This window comes from Triplophysa rosa, linkage group LG6, assembly GCF_024868665.1.
Source record: "Triplophysa rosa linkage group LG6, Trosa_1v2, whole genome shotgun sequence".
NCBI lineage: Eukaryota > Metazoa > Chordata > Actinopteri > Cypriniformes > Nemacheilidae > Triplophysa > Triplophysa rosa.
In genome coordinates this window covers 99540-119518 of record NC_079895.1, presented here as the reverse complement: position 1 = coordinate 119518, position 19979 = coordinate 99540, and the positions used below count along the sequence as shown (strand labels likewise).

Sequence of the window (19979 nt, the reverse complement as noted above, 5' to 3'; positions counted from 1 at the left end):
TTGTAATGATGGAAGATTCAAGACAGCATGACTTTTTCTAAAAGGAACCTGAAATCTCATTTCAGTCTCTGAAAAATGTCTCTCCTGTTTTCATTTGTTCATCAAGACGAGCGACGCGCCGTGAGAAGTCATTCACATTAGAAGACAGAAATGAGAATTACAGCAGCTCTTAAGACCAAAGCTCTTCTCTGTCCTATAATGAGATGAGAGTCGTCTCAATCAACACTTGAGTGTCTTACAGGCCCTCTGAGAGAGCTGAAGGTCAACAGTTAACAATAGAACCAGATACCTGTGCAACAGAAACTCACAGACATTCAGCCCAATGAAAGACAGCATCTGAGATCTCTAACATCATTACACACAAATACTGAGGTCTTACCCATAATGTCATTGAACTACTGTGGATTTCACTACTTTTTATTTGTCGTTCATTTAGAATAAATGTTAGTGTGAGTGTTTTTGATGAACCGTGATTTATTTAACGCTACAGTAGGTGAATGAGAGCCATTGTTTGAATGTGGCTTGAGAATGAATTTGTCTAAATCTTTCATATTCTGCATCTATACACACAACTTTATTCAAGTGCTGAAGGCACACATCTCACATCCTTACACGTTCATATGAAACGAATTAGATCATTTTAAAACAAGTTGAATTCTGTTTAGTTAAATGTTATAGTTTTCACACAATTAAGCATTTTAATCTGGATTAAACAACAACTTTGGTTTTCCACAAGATAAAAGTTCAGCACGCTGGATGAGATGGTGGTGTGTTGTGTACCTGATCAGAGCTGTGAAGCGCAGGCCGACGATCTCTTCAGAAACCCACACAACACATTCATCTTCAGCTTCATTCAGTCCGTGGAGTGATTTCATGGAGACATCGTTCCCATCTGTGCTTCATGTGAAGGATGTGCTGGAGTTAAACACGGCCTCATGGGAACAGCAGTCTTGTGTTAAGAGCAGCTGTATTTCTGGCCTGTATAAATCATCTTTGACGTGACCTACAAACGTCAGAGTCCCACGAGACCGCAGCAAAGCATGTCAAACTGACCTCTCAGCATCTTTTACCCTTTACATCTCATTCTCATATACATTAAGCTCTTTTATTCTTTTAAAAATATTGAAGATTGTTTTGTTTCACTCAAATGTATTTGAATAAAACAGAGCTCGTATCAGAAGTTCTTCAGATAAATGGACGTTATTCATGATATCACATGTGAATGTCTTTAGCTGTTGTATGTCACATGAGCATCTTAATATCAACACAAAACAAGAATGAAACACATTGGTGCAGGAATCACTTGTGCATTTTATTGTGCAGATGAATGAATAAACTCACACAACAGCAACACTATGAGAGAGAGAGAGAGCGAGAGCGAGAGAGACCCGCCCGGTCTCCGTCCGTACCTCACGACTGATGATGTGTTATATTCCACATGTGAATCATCATCATCACATTCACCTGATGAGAGAGACATCCTGAGGAATCTGATGTTCCTTTCATAACCTGCAGAAAACACAAGAAAAACATGAACATGAAATGAATTCTTTCACTGAACAGCTAGCAGACAAACACCCGCGTGACACCAGAGTCAAGACAAAAGTGTTGTAAAGGTCGAGTGTTCACATGAGTGCTGCTCAGAGTTTCACCACACAATTATTGTGGCCAAAACAATTCACAAACCAACATCATCACGATATCTATTGAAATAAAAATAATATCAGTCAAATTTCTCTTTTAATCTAGTCGAGCATTATTTAGCATAAATCCCTAATGAATTGAGGTCATTATCATCAGAAGAACACAAGTGTTTGTGCGCAGGTGGGTTATGAGAGCGGATCGGTTACGCGGGTGTGAAGGTCATCAGTCCTGCCGGCGGCTGCGGGTGGACCATTTTCAATTTCTGCTGGATTCTGGCCAAAGGGACGACAATCAATTGAATTCAGATGAGAACAGAAGTGGGTCAATGAAGCGGGCGGCCCGCGGCGAGGAGACGGAAAGAGACGAGCTATTTTTACCTCTATTCTCTCACCTGATGGGAATGTCATATTAAACACTGACGGAGTTTCATTCTCTTCACAGTGCTGTGTGTGGACTACAGAGCGTGTGTGATGCGATGCCATGCGTCTCACTCAGTGTTTACAGAAAACTAATTGATCTCACAGTCACCATAATAAAAGTCTCCCAAGTCTAAGTCATCTTTAGTTTCACATCCATCCACAGCCCTTACTCTTGTCATTGAACAGTAATAACAGAACTGAGATATACAGTACAGTCATATCAAATGATTTTAATGCGATCACATCAATTGACTTGAAACAGTACAGACAGTGATGTTGTGGTGACCGTCGAGGGTTCGAGGAGGAATGAGGGGCTGGAAAAGAGACCGGTTCACTGTGAGAATTGTAGGGCGTCTCAGACAGTGACTCGGCCCCGCATTCAGCCGCTCTGATACGCACCATCATCATCACACGGCCCAAAGAATCTGAAACACAACACACACTGAGAAACCCACAAACACCATTCTGAAATACAGAGAACACCACCAGAGTACTGAAGAGACTCTTCTTTTCTTACAATGATTGGTCATGATCACATTTGCTTCAAAACCATGTCACTGCTGAATGTACAGTAGCTGAGCATGATGTCATGTGACACTTTAAAACGGGAGAAACTGATATGATGTGTCATGTGAGTCAATGAGCAGAGTTCCTTCCCGTCATGAAGAGTTTTAATAGAGCGTCACTGCTGAAATAATGATGACATCAGTCAGATGTGAGAGCAGGTACAGCAGATATTAACCTGTGTGTGAAGAATCTTAGCGTTAGCCGTGAGCTCACAGGAAAGACGCTGGTCAGAGGAGCCAGAGTTTGCGTTTCAGGCCGAAAGAACCTATGAAGAGAGAAACCACATGAGCCTTAATCTACACGAAAACCAGCAGAAGAGGACGTCTGAAGTCATGAGGGATTCTGGAACAGACTGAGGGGAAATATGATTGACGGATATTAAAATGATCTATTATATGATGCTATTGAAAGTGAGGTCAGCTACATCTCAAAAAGATGCACAATTCAATTTCATCTCTAATTACCTCTGGGACCAAAGCAATGAAAGAAGAGAATAATTGTATTAGCTTAACATGACGTGAGAATTCATTTCTAATTAATGTCTTCAATGTTCATTTGGCAGTTCTTCTTCAACACATTTTGAAGTCCTCACAAAGCAGTGAAATCAAACACCTATGACGTACATGTGATTGTCTGTGAGAGATCGCCACAGGACTCCCGCTGACGCTGCCGGCTGTCATCACCACTCTGAATATCTGGCCTCTCTCTCCTAACTGCCCTCGAACACCCGTCTGTCCACCTGTGTGATGACATCATCATCATCATCATCCTCATCCTCATCATCAGAGCCACAAGAGCAGCTTCATTTCAGCTGAAAGTCACAGACGTCTCTGCTGGTGGAAGAGCAGTTATTAATGTTACTCTCTAATCACAAGCGCTCGACATCAGGAATGAGACGAAAATGATTTCATGATGAGTCGTGAATCACTATGATGTCATCCACACGAATGTGCTTGGACACAACTGAGACACACTTAGTTTGTATCAAACCCCGTCTGTGATACGACAATGACTGCGCTATAAACATACAGATGTACAGATCACATTTCTTAACATGTCACAGTACATTAGCAATGTCTTCACAATTGTTAACCAAGAAAATACATGCTTGACATGCAGGAGTTTTCACAATTCCACAAGACAATAAACAATCATCTAACTACAATGTCTAAATATAAAGATGATATGCAAGTGCAAACAAAATGTTGCTTTATGACCCGTGTAGATAATAAAGCATTGAAATCTGTTGAGTAAACAGTGAAGAGTATTGTGTCTTTAATCTAGAGAAATCACAGCGGATTCAGTCGGTGTATGTTTATGTTTCATATACAAAGACCTGACAGGGAAAACACCACCGGGCCTGTAGATTGAATAAATGCAGAATTCTGTTTGATCAGACTGACCTCGCTCACAGCTCATGTTTAGTTTCTCTAAGGATGTGAAGTTGAGTTTCATCTGTCTCATATTAAATATCACAGACTGAAACACGACTGAGACTACAGCTGTCAACATGCGCAGGAGGAGTTTCTGAGGAGATATCACGTGAAATGATGAGTAACACACAGTAAAAACACAACACAACAGAACGAGTCAGTGGTTTTATTGGATGCTGATTTAGATGTAACTGACTGTTGAACTGCTGTTCTCTCTACAGACTGATGCTGGAAGAAACCGTCTGCTGGACCGGCCGGAGACGTGGCGAGAGAAAAGAGCCAGATCCCCACCGCACGCGCGGTACACAGAGAGTTTGCGGATGAGCTCGGACTGCCAGACACACGGCCGGTGACGTTTTTCACTAGCGGCGCAAACAGATGAACGCTTCAGAATCTGGAGAGTTTGTTCATGTTTGCTTCTTCTCATTAACACAATAAAGCGCAGATAGGTCAGTGGAGCTCGACCGGCGGCTCTCGTGAGATTCTGCAGCCGTTTGACTCATCTCTGCTCTCCACACAATTCATTTCTGAAGAACACAACTAACTGTGATGGGATGTTAGCAAAGCCACAAAAGAACAATGAAAAGTGTGTGAAACAATGAAAAAACCCTTCAACACTCAGGTCTTCTCAGGATGGGTCACACTCATCGTGGGTCAGCCACTTACCCTAAATGAATGAGTGTAGTTCTGCACGAGTACCTGCATCACACACGATGACGCTGACGTTCTCATCTCATCATCACACATAACCTGAAACACACATCGTTTCATTTCATCCAGTGATTCATCTGCACACAACAACACAGTCACGACAAAATAAACACAAACTCATTTCACAAGTTTTCTGTCTGAACACTGTCAACAAGCTGTCTCTTTATGACATCAAACTAACATTTCCCACAAGTGTCCCAGACAGCTCAACTTATAAATCCTCATTAATCACTTATGAAATCAATCATTAAAACAGCTCAGCCTTGTGTTCTCGACATAGATTCAACGCACCTGCTCGATTGTTTATTTGGACCTCAAAAGCGGGAATCTTTCAGTAAACACCAGCACAAGTGTTTGCTTTAGTTTTAGTTTGAGGTGATGATATAAAGCCAGCGTGAGGTCTGTGATGACGGCGTGGAGCTCACTGGAGAGACGATGGACTCAAACCAATTAACCTCAAGCATTATGAGCCGAGTGTCTCGCACGAGAATGAGCTAATGAGCATTACACTGATCTGAGACATTCATTAACACATTCTACCAGCCAGAGATCTACACCCGACAACACACTCCGCCTCTTGAAACTCACTTTAACACCGGTTTCATACCGCACGTGTCAGCAGGGTGTAAAACCTCTTTTAGATCCACGTAGTGCAAGTCAGCCTGTAAATACATAAAAAGCCATGGGCTACTTAAACTGTGCTTTAGCTGAGAAGGATACAAATCCAAACGATAGAGGGATCATTCATATCCAGTGATTGATGTGATGGCTTTACACGTGCAATATACTGCAAGCATAAAACATTAAGACTGACTTAAACACTTTAGACACCTCTTCTCATGCTTTAAAGGTAAAGTGTTACTGTATTTGGACTGAAAAGAATGCACTGTCGCTTTAATCGAGCGTGAGCAGCGCAGCAAATATGGCGGCTGCACTGTTGCTTACGCGTGCTGTATGAATGCTCTCATCTGCTAACATGGGACCCGCTGCTGACGTGTGCGGCGTAATCCTCTTGTGTGTTTATGATCCTCTCATTCTCTTCATATAGATTCACAATCTACAGCTCGATGTTGTGATGCTTACGAGAAATAATACTGACATGTTTTTCTGCACTGTATTTGTTTTTTTATTTGTCAGCAAGTAAACTTTTAGAGTCATATAATATTCTGTATGTTGATTGCTTTGACATATCAACCGTGAGGGAAATAATAATACTGCAGTTATCATATATTAGCTATGATTCATCACTACAATCTACTCTCAGATATTTCAGTATTTTTAAAAAAAGTTCAGTAAGTTCAATACTTGATCCTGTCATGCAGCGGTTTACATCATTCAAAACATGTTGAAATGATTTCTTCTCATTGTTGAATGGTGTTGCAATAATTTAGATATTTAAGTAAAAAAAAACAGATCAATCATTTTGGAATATCATTAAAATCGTTTTTTCATTCACCTGATGTTGTTCTGGGGCAGCGTTGACGTCTCCTGGAGCACTCGGTCCTGTCTGTGACGCTGTGGCATGTGTTGAGATCACTGCGACATCTCCTCAGCACACACAGACAAACCAAATGACAGACAGTTAATAAAAGAGTCATCTGCATGTTTGAGCATCAGTGTTGAGTGTTTAAACAGAGATGCACTATGAGCTTGAGTAGAAACCAGGTTCCTCGGCACAGATGAAGGGACGGGACGGTGGAACGGGAGGAAAACCTGAACGCTGACAACGTAACGCATTTATCAGTCTAATGTGAGCGAAGCGGCCGCTGCTGCATTATTTAATAGGCCGATGGCCACGGCTGATTTGCATTCATGAGATCTGTAGCCTCAGGGTGTGGGACTTGTCATTGATGGGGACAGGTGCAAACGCACACACACACACATGGACGAACGCACATCATGTTAGCTGTCAAATCACGGCATCCGTGCCCTCTACGCACCGCATGTGGGAGCGACAGTGAGCCAAGCCCTCAAACATCCTTCAAAATAAATTCAGCACATCCAGCAGGTTGTGTGTGTGTGTGTGTGTGTGTGTGTGAGGGCGCTCTGCATATTCTTTATAAACGCTCAAACACTCTCTGGACTGTAACGCTCGGCAGCGGAGAGCTCGGGATGTGTGCCATCTCTCATCCGCTCCGGACACCAGACGGATGTCCTGGGCAACCTGACCCTGTACTCGACACGCCAGTAAAGATGGAGACTCGACGGGGGACAGCGAGCCGGAAAGAGACGTGTGCCAAGACCTGCTGAGAGCACAGGGTTACAGAGACACACGTGACAAATCTTCATATTGAGGAATAAATCCTGCAGGACACAAACAAACACACATTCACCTGCAGAACCACAACACATCATCACACGCGTGTTCACATTCAGCACTGACAGAAAGCCAAAGGGAGAGAGAGATGATACGAGACATTAGATCTCACAGTAGAACGTGCGGGAGTCTTTCACAGGAGGAACGGAGAAAAACGAGAAGAAATGCACAGCTTGAATGTTTCGAGATGTTCACGTCATGACACACGGGTGTCTGCTAACAGTGACACGTTTTGATTTTGACAGCGGAGATGTTTATTTGACATGCTATCTCTGAAATAAGTGGAAGAATGCTGTGCATACTGAAATGCACAGACGACACAACGACTCCACATTAAAATCTCCTAAAAATATTAATAGTAAAATAGAAATTATTTCTTAATTGTTTATACCCATAGGCCCTTATTTAAATCATTGTGTGCTGCATTCTATTGTGTTATGGTCTCTGTGTACTGTTGGTGCTGTTTCTGTGTTCTGGATGCTCCGGTCACCAAAACAAATTCCTTGTATGTGCAAACACACTTGACAATAAAGCTCTTTCTGATTCTGATTCTGATTCTGAAAAGGTCACATCAGGTCCGGCTTACTATTCCCCCATAGGCAACACATTTTTCTTTGTATAGTACTTTTCTTAATGCTCAATGTATAAAATAAGATTTACAGAAGAAATATTTTCAAGAAAATATTTTACGCTTCATTTTGTCAATTTCAGCAGATCTATTCCTGCCTTTAGACATCGGTCAGTGTACATGAATGAAAAACTTCAAAAGGTGCTAGTAAAATATCTGAGCCGGCGTTTTCTCTCTTTCTCCCGTTCTACAAAATCCTAATGACTGTAGTATAATATCTACAGAGCACCTGAGCGTTCATTCATAAATCACTGAATCCTCATTAATATCAGGAACATCTGCCACACAAAGACCTTCATTAATATTACAGGCAATTATACTGAGATGATTGACAGCTCTACATTAAGAACAAATAAAACACGGATGAGAGTTAAACTGTGTTTTTAATTTAAATGATACATGAAGTAAGAATACTACTGAAGAGCTACACAAACATTATTAGATGAAATTTAATATTGAAAATGGAAACAGCTCAGAAGTCAGATCAGTCAGTTTGATCACTTAAATTCTAAGATAGATTCATGTTTCAGCACTCGTATGTTCACATATTCACATTGAAATAATATGATGGACACATATCAGAGCAGACGTCTATTTCAACAAACGGCCATAAAGAGAGTCAGATCCTCACACGCATGAATAAATCACATGAGAATCACATAAATGTCCTGAACCCACACACGCACACATGCAGACCTGAGGTTCAATCACATCCCGCAGAAGAACACTTCACCTCCTCTGAACACTCAACCGGCCGCACAGACACTGATGCAGCGGCACTTGACTGAAGTTTGACAGCACGCTGGTAACTAAACACACACTGCTTGCATTTAACGCAATGCATTCGCCTGCAGACACACTCACCGGACACATGACAGTCAGCAGTATCTCCATTGGTTAGCGGGTTAGTAGTTTCCATAGCACCGGAGGCTGCATGCCGCTGCGCTGAGCTCCTGCTCCCCCCGCTCTTCAAGCGTCTGCACCAGACTGCCAGAGCCCATGGCTCACGCTCTCGCCCAGAAGCCTCGGAGACAGCGCCAAATCAATGGCCGGGCAGCGTGATGTCAGCAGCGCACTCAGCCAGTCAGAGCGCGCGGCTGCGCTAACGGCACGTCACTGGCTAAATTGAGCTCTTCATTACGGATACAGCCACAGCCCGTGGTGTCAGGGGGAGACGTGGGCGGTTCGTTCACAACCCCCACCCCTAAAATAACAGCGTACAGTGTTGGGGGTCCACAGAGGTCAGGTCACAAACGTGCTTCTGCTGGTCTAATATCACTTACACGTGTTAAAATATCAAGAACCACTGGAAGAACGCGCACATTCGTGTGATCTATCAATTCAATCAAAAAAACAAATCAACATTAAAACGCTCTTAAAAATCTATTTCAGAAGTCAAATATGAATGACAACAAAACAGTAACATCACTATTTATAAAACAAAAACTATCAATTCAAATTGACACAAGGAACGGTTTTTTAAATGCTGAAAATCTGTGTGTGTAACAGATAAGGACAGACACATGATGTGTGTTTGTATGAGATTTCACAAGCAGACACATGCAGAGAACACGTGATATCATACTAATGAGAAGATGATGAGAATGCTTCGAGACTCAATCGAGCAGTATTATTAGTGTGCTGTTACAGGCGTGAGTCTCACATTAAAATCATCCCAGAAGACTTCATATTTCACACCGGAAAACAAGTGAAAATCTGCTGGAGGGCACAATGAAGTGCTGAAAACACAAGCACTGGGTTCAGCTGGTGTGCTGGGATTGACGGGCGGAGGTGAGAGTGGGCAAGAAGCGTCAACACACCACGGGTAGAACCGCTGCCAACAACTGTGACACGACCTTCCTAAAAAAACCCAGAACCAACGGTGTGATGGCACAAGACTCTTCTCTAAACATTATTGTGCAGTTAAAGGGGCGGAACCGAGATCGCTAGTGAATGCCAGTTAGCATCGCAGCAACACGGAGACGGAGAGGATGATGGGAAACACACACGCTCACTGAAGTCAACGTGGGACAGCGCACCTGCAGCACACCGAACACAACAACTGTCACACAACCACACAGCTGACACAAAACATCACGAGCAGCACAACACTGCACACGATTCATTCAACAAATGTTATATACAAATACAAATGTTTTTATATTTTCCTTCTGAGAATGATTTAATTTAGTGAAAAACTAAAGGGTCTTAAGTTTTTAGGTCTTTAGTGCATCACATGAGCAGGGTGTGTGAGCGTAAGAGGTACAGCTTCACTTCAAAATATCATCACACAATCAATATATTACAAACCAAAGTCTAGCTCATATCTGAAGTGAAGTGAAAGTGACCTATTAGTCAGATATGGTGACCAATACCCAAAATGTGACCTCTGCATTTAACCCATCCAGAGAGTAGTTCTCCAAGGAGACGAGAATAAGTGAATCAGGAACGATCAGGTTCTCTCCGAACAACCCAAACAAAGCCGCGTCAGTCACGGCGCTCGAGAGGAGCAAGAAAAAATCTTCTGTCAAATAATTATAGCTCGTCCTACAATTTCACACAACAGTTGTCGCTTTCTTTTGGAAAAAAAACAAAAAAGCGCTCATCCAGCAAACACCTGGCACAAAGCTTGTGAGACAACAGTTCCAAGCGCTCGGCCGATTCATTTACATAATAAAGAAAGCATAATGGCAGCGCTTGCTAATTAAGCCTCGCAATGCAATTTCTCTCCCTGGAAAAAGTGAAACGGGAGGGAGCTAAGTGACAAACGCGTTTATTTACATCCTTCCCTAAGGACCATGTGATTCCAGCATGGAGCCGGTGGAGAAGAAGCTTAATGAGGTCCCCGGGGGCCGAGCGGAAGAGGTGTGCTGCCGAGCTCCACGGACACGGTTCCATCCTCATTAGAGCGGAGGAAACACGTCTCGCTCTGCTTTAGGATGTGTCAGCGAACGGCGACAGTGTTCCTCTCCGCCGTGACACGGGACAGGTACAGCTCACATCAGCGTCTATCCACCGGTCACAACGTCAATTACTACGCCCAAGAAATGTCCAAGTGTCTGGTGTTCTACGTGAGCGAGGCCAGCTGATGGTGTTCGTTCTGCGGACGCTCATTTCACTTCATTTATGTGACCAAGACCAACGTCTCACGCTTATTCTTCAGTTCAACAACAGCTGACTGATGTACACTGTACAAACATCTACAGACTGAACAGAAACTGACCTGAATTGAGTCGAGTGACGGGTGCATTCTGATGGGGAATTAACATCAATTGGCCTCATCCTACCACAGACAAAACTGTACGAGACGAAGAAAGAAAAACTTTACAGGACAAACATCAACAATACGCTTTGAGAGTCCATTTTTCTCAATTCTGTATAATACACAATCATGCTAATGTGTTGATGTACAGTGTAAAATCTGGATCCTGGAACATCACTTGAGAAGCGTTTCTATTTGCAACACTGCCAGAGATCATTGACCTTTTGATTTTCAGAGGAAATGCATCGTGTTTTTCACAAAAATCCTGTAACTGGAAGACATATGAAATGTACTGTTTTATTCAAGTATTAGTGCTGGTCGGTATGACCATAAATTAATATACAACGGTATTTTCCAGATTATACCGGTTTCCGGTACATGAGGGTATTTTTTAAACCACATTTTCTACTGGTTGAGAGAGGAAATACTGCAGTTGATTGCCTTAAAATGCCCTTTTATAATGTCATTGTTGAGCAAATATTGTAGAAAAATTCCCCACTAGTATTATACAGGTGAGGAAGTCCCACAAAATGATGCTGTTTATAAAGAGGTGGCCCTCATGATGAAGTGAAGGAATCAGGATGCATGACAGTTGCAGTCAAAATACAGTACAGAACCTTTTAATTGTGCAAATATCACAAACAACTTGTAACTACACAATATAAACAATCCCCTTCCCCTATAATAACTGCAAAGTTGAGACTTCCTTAACAACTGAATGCAAAGGTAACTTGCCAACATAATATTTAAGCAAATAAATAGAGAACAGCACTCGAAATGAACTTTTCCTTGGAAGCACCATATCTATGGGTAGCACCGGTGCTCCCAACTTCAAATTAATACCATGGTCTGTCTGAATAGTTGAATATAAAACAGTAATAATTTTACCATTAAAACATGCATGTGATGTCTGCTGTGTTTTACATAGTCAACACTGGCTTCATGATTTCCTGAAATCTTAAAAATATATCTTAAATTAGATATGTGAGAGGAAAGTGATCGCATCATGCTGTCAATCCTCCTTCCAATACTGACCCTTACACCGTGTCTACACCGGACGCAACGCAATGTGACACACAGCTTGTTTTAATGGGTTTGTTGCGCCGCGCTGCATCCAGTGTGGACAAAATGTAAAATTATAAATGGTTCTAATGTGTTCTATTGTCTTTTGTCACATCGTGGCGCATCTGGTGCAGACATGGTGTTGTCTCATCAACTGAGAAACAGCTCAAACTAAAAACACATCATGTTATATGCTTATATTGAGCAGGCAAGAGGGGAACACTCTTGCTTTTTGAAGATGTTGGCTTGTGAGTAGGAATGGGTACCGAGAACCGGTACTTTTTTGGACCAGTACATAATTGGGTTGATACCAGAGTATCGATAAGCTTCATGACAAACGATACTGTTATCGATACTTGTGTTGTTTTATCTCTGTGTATTCGGGTGTTAAATGGCGAATTAGAGGAAGTTTGCTCGACGTATGTGTGATATCTAGGGCCATACGATTTCCGCGATGTATTTGTAATCTGCTTGTTTTGCGTGTTTATGAGTGAAAGGGTGGCATGGTTGCGCTTGTGGAGCTTTCACAGCGTCCGCGTTTCACAACTAGGAAGCTTCCGTCAAACACCCCTTTGCGGCAACCCGTCAAAATAAAAGTCCTTTATTTGAGAACAAGTTATAACATTGTTTTTAATAATTCTGAGTATATTTACTTACTTTAGTAAATTGAAGTAAATGTGCTAGTAAAATTATAAAAAATAGTACATATAATTAAAAAAAATTGCTTGCTTAGAAAATAGTACTTAAATTTATGTAGACCTAAAACCAGAAAGTAAAAAGAAATATGGTCTACCAGCCAAATAACCATAGTGATGTAAAGTAAATATGTTGAATTACATTATGATGTGCTCCTATGCACATGCTAAGTGCAGTAAGTGGTATCAGAAGCATTTGTAAACTGCAGTTCTAAAGCTCAGCTGTAATAAAGAAACTTAAAATGTTTAACATCTTTTCACATCATGTGTTTTTGCATCAAATTATAGAGTGTAGTATCAATAACAGTATTGATAAGTACCGGTATCGATAAGCCGTGTCGATATCGGTATCGATATTGATGAAATGTTAACGATACCCATCCCTACTTGTGAGTGTATTTAATATAACGTAAAGCGAACTTGCAATTGCTAACGTTACACCTGTACAGTCATCTCCTGTTCAGCCGCGCACTGCGCGCTCCCATTGTGACGCGAACAGAATATGTAACGTTTCCGTCCATCGGATGAGACGTTAAACCGAGGTCCTGACTCCCTGTGGTCATTAAAGATCCCATGGCACTTCTCGTAAAAGAGTAGGGGTGTAACCCCGGTGTCCTGGCCAGATCCCCTCCACTGGCCCTTGTCAATCATGGCCTCCTAATAATCCCCACCCTCTGAATTGGCTCTCTCTCTCTCCTCTCCACCTATAGCTGGTGTGTGGTGAGCGCACTGGCCTCTGATGTATTGTGGCTGCCGTCGCATCATCCAGGTGGATGCTGCACACTGGTGGTGGTTGAGGAGAGACCCCCCCCATATGATTGTAAAGTGCTTTGGGTGTACAGCAATACACAGAAAAGCAATATATAAATGCCTCATTCATTCATTCATTCATTAACGTTACCACATATGCGTGAGACGCACACGAACATCCAAATGCCTCCGTTTAACACGTCTATATAGAAAAATGATGATACAGTAGTGCCGTGGCATAGAAAGATGCATTCTGTGCAAATGGCCAGTCACAGCGCAACAGTGAAAAGGGACCCCACTGATACGCACGTTGTTTAAGCCACATACACCGGTAATGCGGTATATTAAAAATTCATATCATAACAAAAATACACACCGGTATTTAGCCCAGCACTATCAAGTATTATCTCTTTTAATTTCACCCCCCCAATAAAGCTAATATGTGTCATCTAAGGTGGGACACACACGGACCAGAAAACATGCTTGCTATTTTTTTGGACAACTCATGACAAACCAGAAGAGAATACAAATATAAAGAGCGATGAAACTCAGAAACTCATCATCCACTGAGGTGACTTTATATGACAGTAATGGGCAAACATACGCTTTATATAGGTCACTCCTCACATTACACGTAATTTACCTTTTACATAAATCTGATGGAGGCTCATCCCACATTCAGTTATAACCTTAGAGCTTCATCTCTCTCTCCTCGGAGCTCCATGAGAACTTCACACATCAAAATGCAGGTTTTAGTTTGCACAGACTCCAGAATTTTACAGACCTTCAACTTTGTTGGAGAACTGAGCCAGTGAACGGCACAAGACGATTTTGTCTTCACGGCACAGGGGCGAAACTGTCTGTAATGTTGTGGAAACTTAATTGACTTTGTGACCCGTTGCATTGATGGATGGCTCCGGATACCTCGAGCATTCAAAAGACAAGAAAGACGGATGGGGCGAGCCCGTAATCCCGTTAAACCTGTAGCAGAGGTGGATGGATGCGGCCACCTGCCGTGTCGAAATCAGAGCTCAACAAATGTCAGGTGTCAGGCGTTTCATGCAGAGATGGACCGTGAATGTCTCTAATGGATGATGGAGGAAAAGATGCAGAAAAAGCAGACATGCGGTTCTTTTAACACACATCACTTCAAATCTGTCAGGAATATTTTCACAGCAAAAGGCCATGACAGAAAACGGCCTAATAGAAAAGCTGTAGTGCTGTAAGAGTGACCACAGAGGGCTAGGGCTGTCACGATTATTAAATAATCGTCTCATCGCGATGATTTCGGATCATCGCAATTACCGCACATCTCTATAGAAGACACTAGGGGGAGCTGTAGTGCATCTGCATATTGCATATTTTAGTGTATATATTGTTACTAAAGCATGGTAATACTTGTAAAATGTACCACCACAACACAATCACTTAAAAAAAAACTAAAACATATACAAATTACCTGCAGTACAATTTAATATTATTTAAGCAAATCTCAGTGTGAAAACCAGTCTACCAAAATTTCATTAACACACAAGTAAAATTTTACTGTCTTGCAAGTGAGAAAAAAACAGACTAGAAGCTTTTCTATGACTGATAGTATTTTAATGGTGGCTTCAATTCACACCTGATCAATTTACTTCATTTACAAGTATTTGGTGGTTGTATTATTGACAGGTAAAAGCCTAAACCTTAAATATATGATGACCCAATTTTTTCTGATGTATTTCCAAGAAAAAAAAACATAGTCTTGTATTCAGAACAATATGGTCGTTTCAATCGCTGAATCAAAAATGAATGAGAATTAAATGTCAAAGCTCAAAAACAGACAATTAATCGTCATAATCGCCAAAGCCCCAAAACAGACAATTAATCGCCACAATCGCAACGATTTATTAGACAATTAATCGTCAATCAAATTTCATAATCGTGACAGCCCTACAGAGGGCTTTACATGTCATTCCAGAGGAAAGAGCAGTCCTATTCACAAGACAATACAGTAAAGTGAAATGCGCACCGAAAGTGAAGGCTGAGCTGTTCACGTCACTTGTGTTTTGTAAGAAGTCAGTGAGTGGATCTCATAGATTCTATTAAACAACACAACTCAGTCTCCTTTAAAGAGCACGTTAGCTGGAAGTCCTAATATCGACTGTATTTCAGTGTGTAACGTAGCTTTCCTTCAATGTTAAAGATCCACTAAGCTATTCATCAAAAAAGTCCAAGATAAATAAAGATATTGTCTCCCAAAATAAGAAGTCGACTCCAAACCGCCCTAACGATTTGTTTGGTTTTCGAGTCTTTTGAGTGTGACCTTTACACGTCACGAACGAACACATCTGCATAATCCCACGAAACACGAACACTCTGACCTGCCCACAAACACTTCTGATAGTTTGTGTGTTTACATCCTGTAGCGGAGACTGTGTTTTCTGCTGCAAAATCAAGCATTTAGTTGTTTTTACTTCCAAATCCAAAGGATGATGATGTAAAGAACCAGAGGAGACAAATAATTTCCACACGATTGCACAGCAGTATAAACCAAACCTTTTGTCATTTTACTGACAACTTTTTCTCTAACCTTGGTGAGAAAAACTTTTTCTCTAACCTTTCATGCTGACCCATGAAAGATGGGTCAGCATGACTTTATTTGGCCCTATAAACATCTCTGAATCACAACCTGTAAGTGTGATTAATAAGACGTGTACGTTTTATCTTCTATTGATTGTTGAAAATTGCTAATTTTGTGTGTTATGTGGTGTACACTAACAGCAGCTATTACTGTCCTACTGAAATAGTTCCGATAATCAGGTGTGAGCCCACTTTTGTCTAAAAATACATTGTTTAATGTAGAGCAGTGATTCTCAAACTGTGGTACGCGTACCTCATTGAGACCCCGGTGGTACGTGACATGACAGAAAACTCTAGACACAATCATTTACATTTTGTGTTTTAAATACAATTTAAAATGTTTAATACATGATTGATAAATACAGAATACATCTCAGCCTATGTGCAATTTTAATATAGTTGTATGAATGATTGTTTATTTATCATAGATACTTATAAGAATGAAGCGTTTAGTCGATCCTGATGAATTCTTATAGCAACCGTTGTAAACACGACAGCGTACTTCTTAGATCAGACGGCTTGTGTTGTTTCCAAGCGGACCGTTAAAGAACGCTACACGCACGTCTCCCGGAAATCCTGTGAAATTCAACCAATCAGATGATGACTTCGAACGTGCCGAAGTGTTTCCAGAAAAGTGTGCCTTGTGCATCAGACGTTTAGCCAACGGTCCGTGTGTTCACTCTTTAGTAGAACTCATACATCATCACCTCGTGCTACACTATAAATATACCAGTTCCTGACAGATACAGGCCACAGAAACACACTGCACCAGCACACTTCCCTGTTGATAAACCAGCATCAAAACATACCGAACCAGCATATGCTGGTTTTTTCAACAGGGTTAAAACAACATTAGACACAACCATGATATTAAACACAATATAAAATACAATCGACAGATTTCCGTTTCATCCAAAAATGCAGTCGGAGCACCAATGATTGTTAGTTTCCACTTGCTTCAGACGTTTCACCAAAACACAAAACAGCTGAGGAAAGATCCTTCATCAAACAACGGATTCAGTGATTATAATTCATGGAGATTAATGTGATACCCACGAAACATGATTACTTACAGGCTAACATTACCAGAGTCACCAACACAGGCAGAAGAATCAAAATAAACAAAGACATTTCTGAGGACTTTTAATATTAGTGGACACAACTCAAATGTTGTATTTCTCTCTCTCTCTCTGTGTGTGACTAATAAAACACACAAGTGTGAAGCATCAGTTAAAGCTCTCTAACAACACAACCACATCTCAATATCTGACTAACTCACTTCTCATTCTTTGACACTCAACAATCACCCGTGTTGCGTGAAATGATCCATTTTAAAAGTCGTTTATAAACACCTTTCACACAAGCTCCATGAAAAGTTGTCGAGTTAAATCTACTCCTTCAGACACAGCCAATATAAAGAGATTTATAACCAGTTAACTGTGGTCATTTTACGAGTGCTTAATCTATTAATGCAGATTAATGCAAAATATAAGAATAAACAGAATTCATATGACCTGTCACTCACTGTAGATGACGGGCCTCAATCATAAATGACAGCAGCATCTATTTACAAAATAGATGAAGAAATTACAAAATGAACTAACCTCACTTCTTCTTCAGGTGATAAAGATGATAAAGTTAAAACTGTTAAATGTGTCTGAGGACACCGCGTCACTCAGTTAGCAGAGACGCTAACGGGCGCTCGCCTAATAAACCTACAGCTCTTTTCAACATTATTATATCAGTGTTATCGTAAAATCTACACGTATCAACACATTCTTACCGGATCCGTAAAGTGTGCCGTTTGTGGACAGTAATGTTTATACACTGACTGAACATATTTGCTGACATGAACTAGAGAAACATTGGAGCTCACCCGCAACCAGAACGACGGCTCCTGAGCATACCAGAGTGAACAAATTGACTGACAGACAGCTCCTTTGGACCAATCAGAGGAGCCCACTCTCGATCGCACACCAATCACCGTACAGCCGTGTTCGCATTAGAGACGGGGCTGACAACACGGGCTCTATAAACAACAGCAGGAGGCGCGAGCACATGACAATCTTATTATTCATAAATCGTGTCAATTACTGTCATTTTTTATGCGTATTGGTAGTTGTATAGTAATTGTCAAACATTATAATGTTAAATGGGGTTTCATAACCTTTATAGCCTCATGGGAAAGGTTTTGTTCAGGAAAAACAGTGGGATAATGGATGGAGAATTCAATAGCCTTTATTAGTTTATTAAACCTTCATTTAGCTGGTAAAACTAAGACCAGGGGATGTTTTTTAGTTAAGTCGGACACACACTGTTTATATTACTTCTGAGTTTCTTGTTCATATAATATTTCAGTGAGTGCTGGAGCTTGAAATGATAAAGTCAGTGATCAATGAAGTGAAATAAATACAAGCTCCTCCCGAACCTTTAAGACTGTGGATCTTCTGATCCGACTGGTAGAAAGAGATTAATGACTGCAGAAAATGACCTCAATCTGTGAAAACACTTTCACTCAGTTGAACACAATGTGACCCGGCAGCGGGCAGCAGCATCAGCATCAGAGAGTTTATATCGGAGGCAACATGACCTCAGTAAAGAGCTCTTCTAGGTGACCCGGCGACCGCTTGCTTCGCCCTTCTGCAGGCACCACGCATAAAGTGTATTCGGTGGAGGGCCTTCTCTCTAAATTGATTGATACCTTTGAGAATTCACTCGCTGACGCCAGTACTCGTGTGAAGAGATGCTGTTAGTTTTATGTAACGCTGTGTGGGAGGCCGGTGACGCTCGCGAGGGGGGCCGAGGCCCATCCAGTGCGCGCCGCTCGCTGGGTGATGTGTGGGCAGCTGCTTTCAACAAATGGATACTGGCTCACACTCAGAATATGGGGGAGTACCGGAATGAAATTATGTAAATACCCAAAGTAGTGTCACACACACACAACGAATACGGATGTGTGCTCAAACAGAGCTGAAAATATCGATTGATTTGTGTATTTGATGAATGTTGTGTGTGGGTCTGCCTTCATCTGAAGCGGCAAATCCGGAAAATGTGGCCAAGCTGAGGTCTGAAAAACAGAAATAGAGTTTTAAGTGATGAGGTTATAGTTACCTGCTGTTATGAAAGTCTTTTCTGTGTGAATTTTATGAATTAAAAGTGTGTGGTGATGTGCTCTAAGAAGAGCGCTGTGGTTTACTTTCAATAAATAGTGTTGTTCATACATGATGGCCACATGCAGATGTTGTGTTGATTTGTTTGGTTGAAGGAGCGAGCCTCACACTTGTAATTCAGGTGTTGTGTTAAAGCAAAAGTGTTGGGAAAAAGCAGAACAATACAGTCGCGATCAGTGCTCGGCTTATCTCCCTGGACCATGCCGGTCACTGAGCCTTCCGAACGTTATTTCTCATGATCCTCAGATGGCAGCGTAAATCCTGCGTGGACGCGTCAGTGTCTCAAACTCCCACAGCTGCATTAGGACTTTCAGCTGTGATATACGATCAGCTTTAGAGACCGAAGATACACAGCCTGTCTATCTTACATCAGCCCTCCAGACGCTTTATTTATCTCTAAATTGATCGGCCGGAGGTCTCCTGGTGAAATTGTGAATGAGGCTTTAGGATTTTATAATGGAGCAATCTACCCCCAACCATTACACACCAGCTCCAGATGCGAATATTTTCCAACCTCATTGGTCCCTGAAGCCATATTTTACACAACAGTTGACCTGCGTCCTTTATATTCATTTACCTGCCGCTGTCAATATTGCCTGCTGGTGACGGGGGGTCACACCGACCCAAGCGCTTGTGTCGCATGCAGTCGACCGCTGAGCAGTTTCATCAGACAGACCACCATTCTTAATGAATATT

General features: G+C 41.5%; 1 protein-coding gene across 2 annotated transcripts in view; it reads right to left on the bottom strand.

Moving 5' to 3' along the window:
- The window catches only part of LOC130555989 (serine/threonine-protein kinase Nek5), a 42845-nt gene extending 24843 nt beyond the window's left edge, over positions 1-18002 (bottom strand). The window contains exons 1-7 of one of the 2 annotated variants that reach the window (XM_057336600.1): positions 17897-18002; positions 6231-17676; positions 5363-5436; positions 4730-4813; positions 3254-3460; positions 2806-2895; positions 781-1509 (exon numbers count right to left, since the gene is read on the bottom strand). The gene's annotated coding sequence lies outside the window, so the exon portion shown is untranslated. Of the gene's footprint in view, positions 1-780; positions 1510-2805; positions 2896-3253; positions 5437-6230; positions 17677-17896 lie in introns of both variants that reach the window. The other variant, XM_057336599.1, reaches the window with a different exon arrangement.
- Between the last annotated feature and the right edge of the window lie 1977 nt (positions 18003-19979).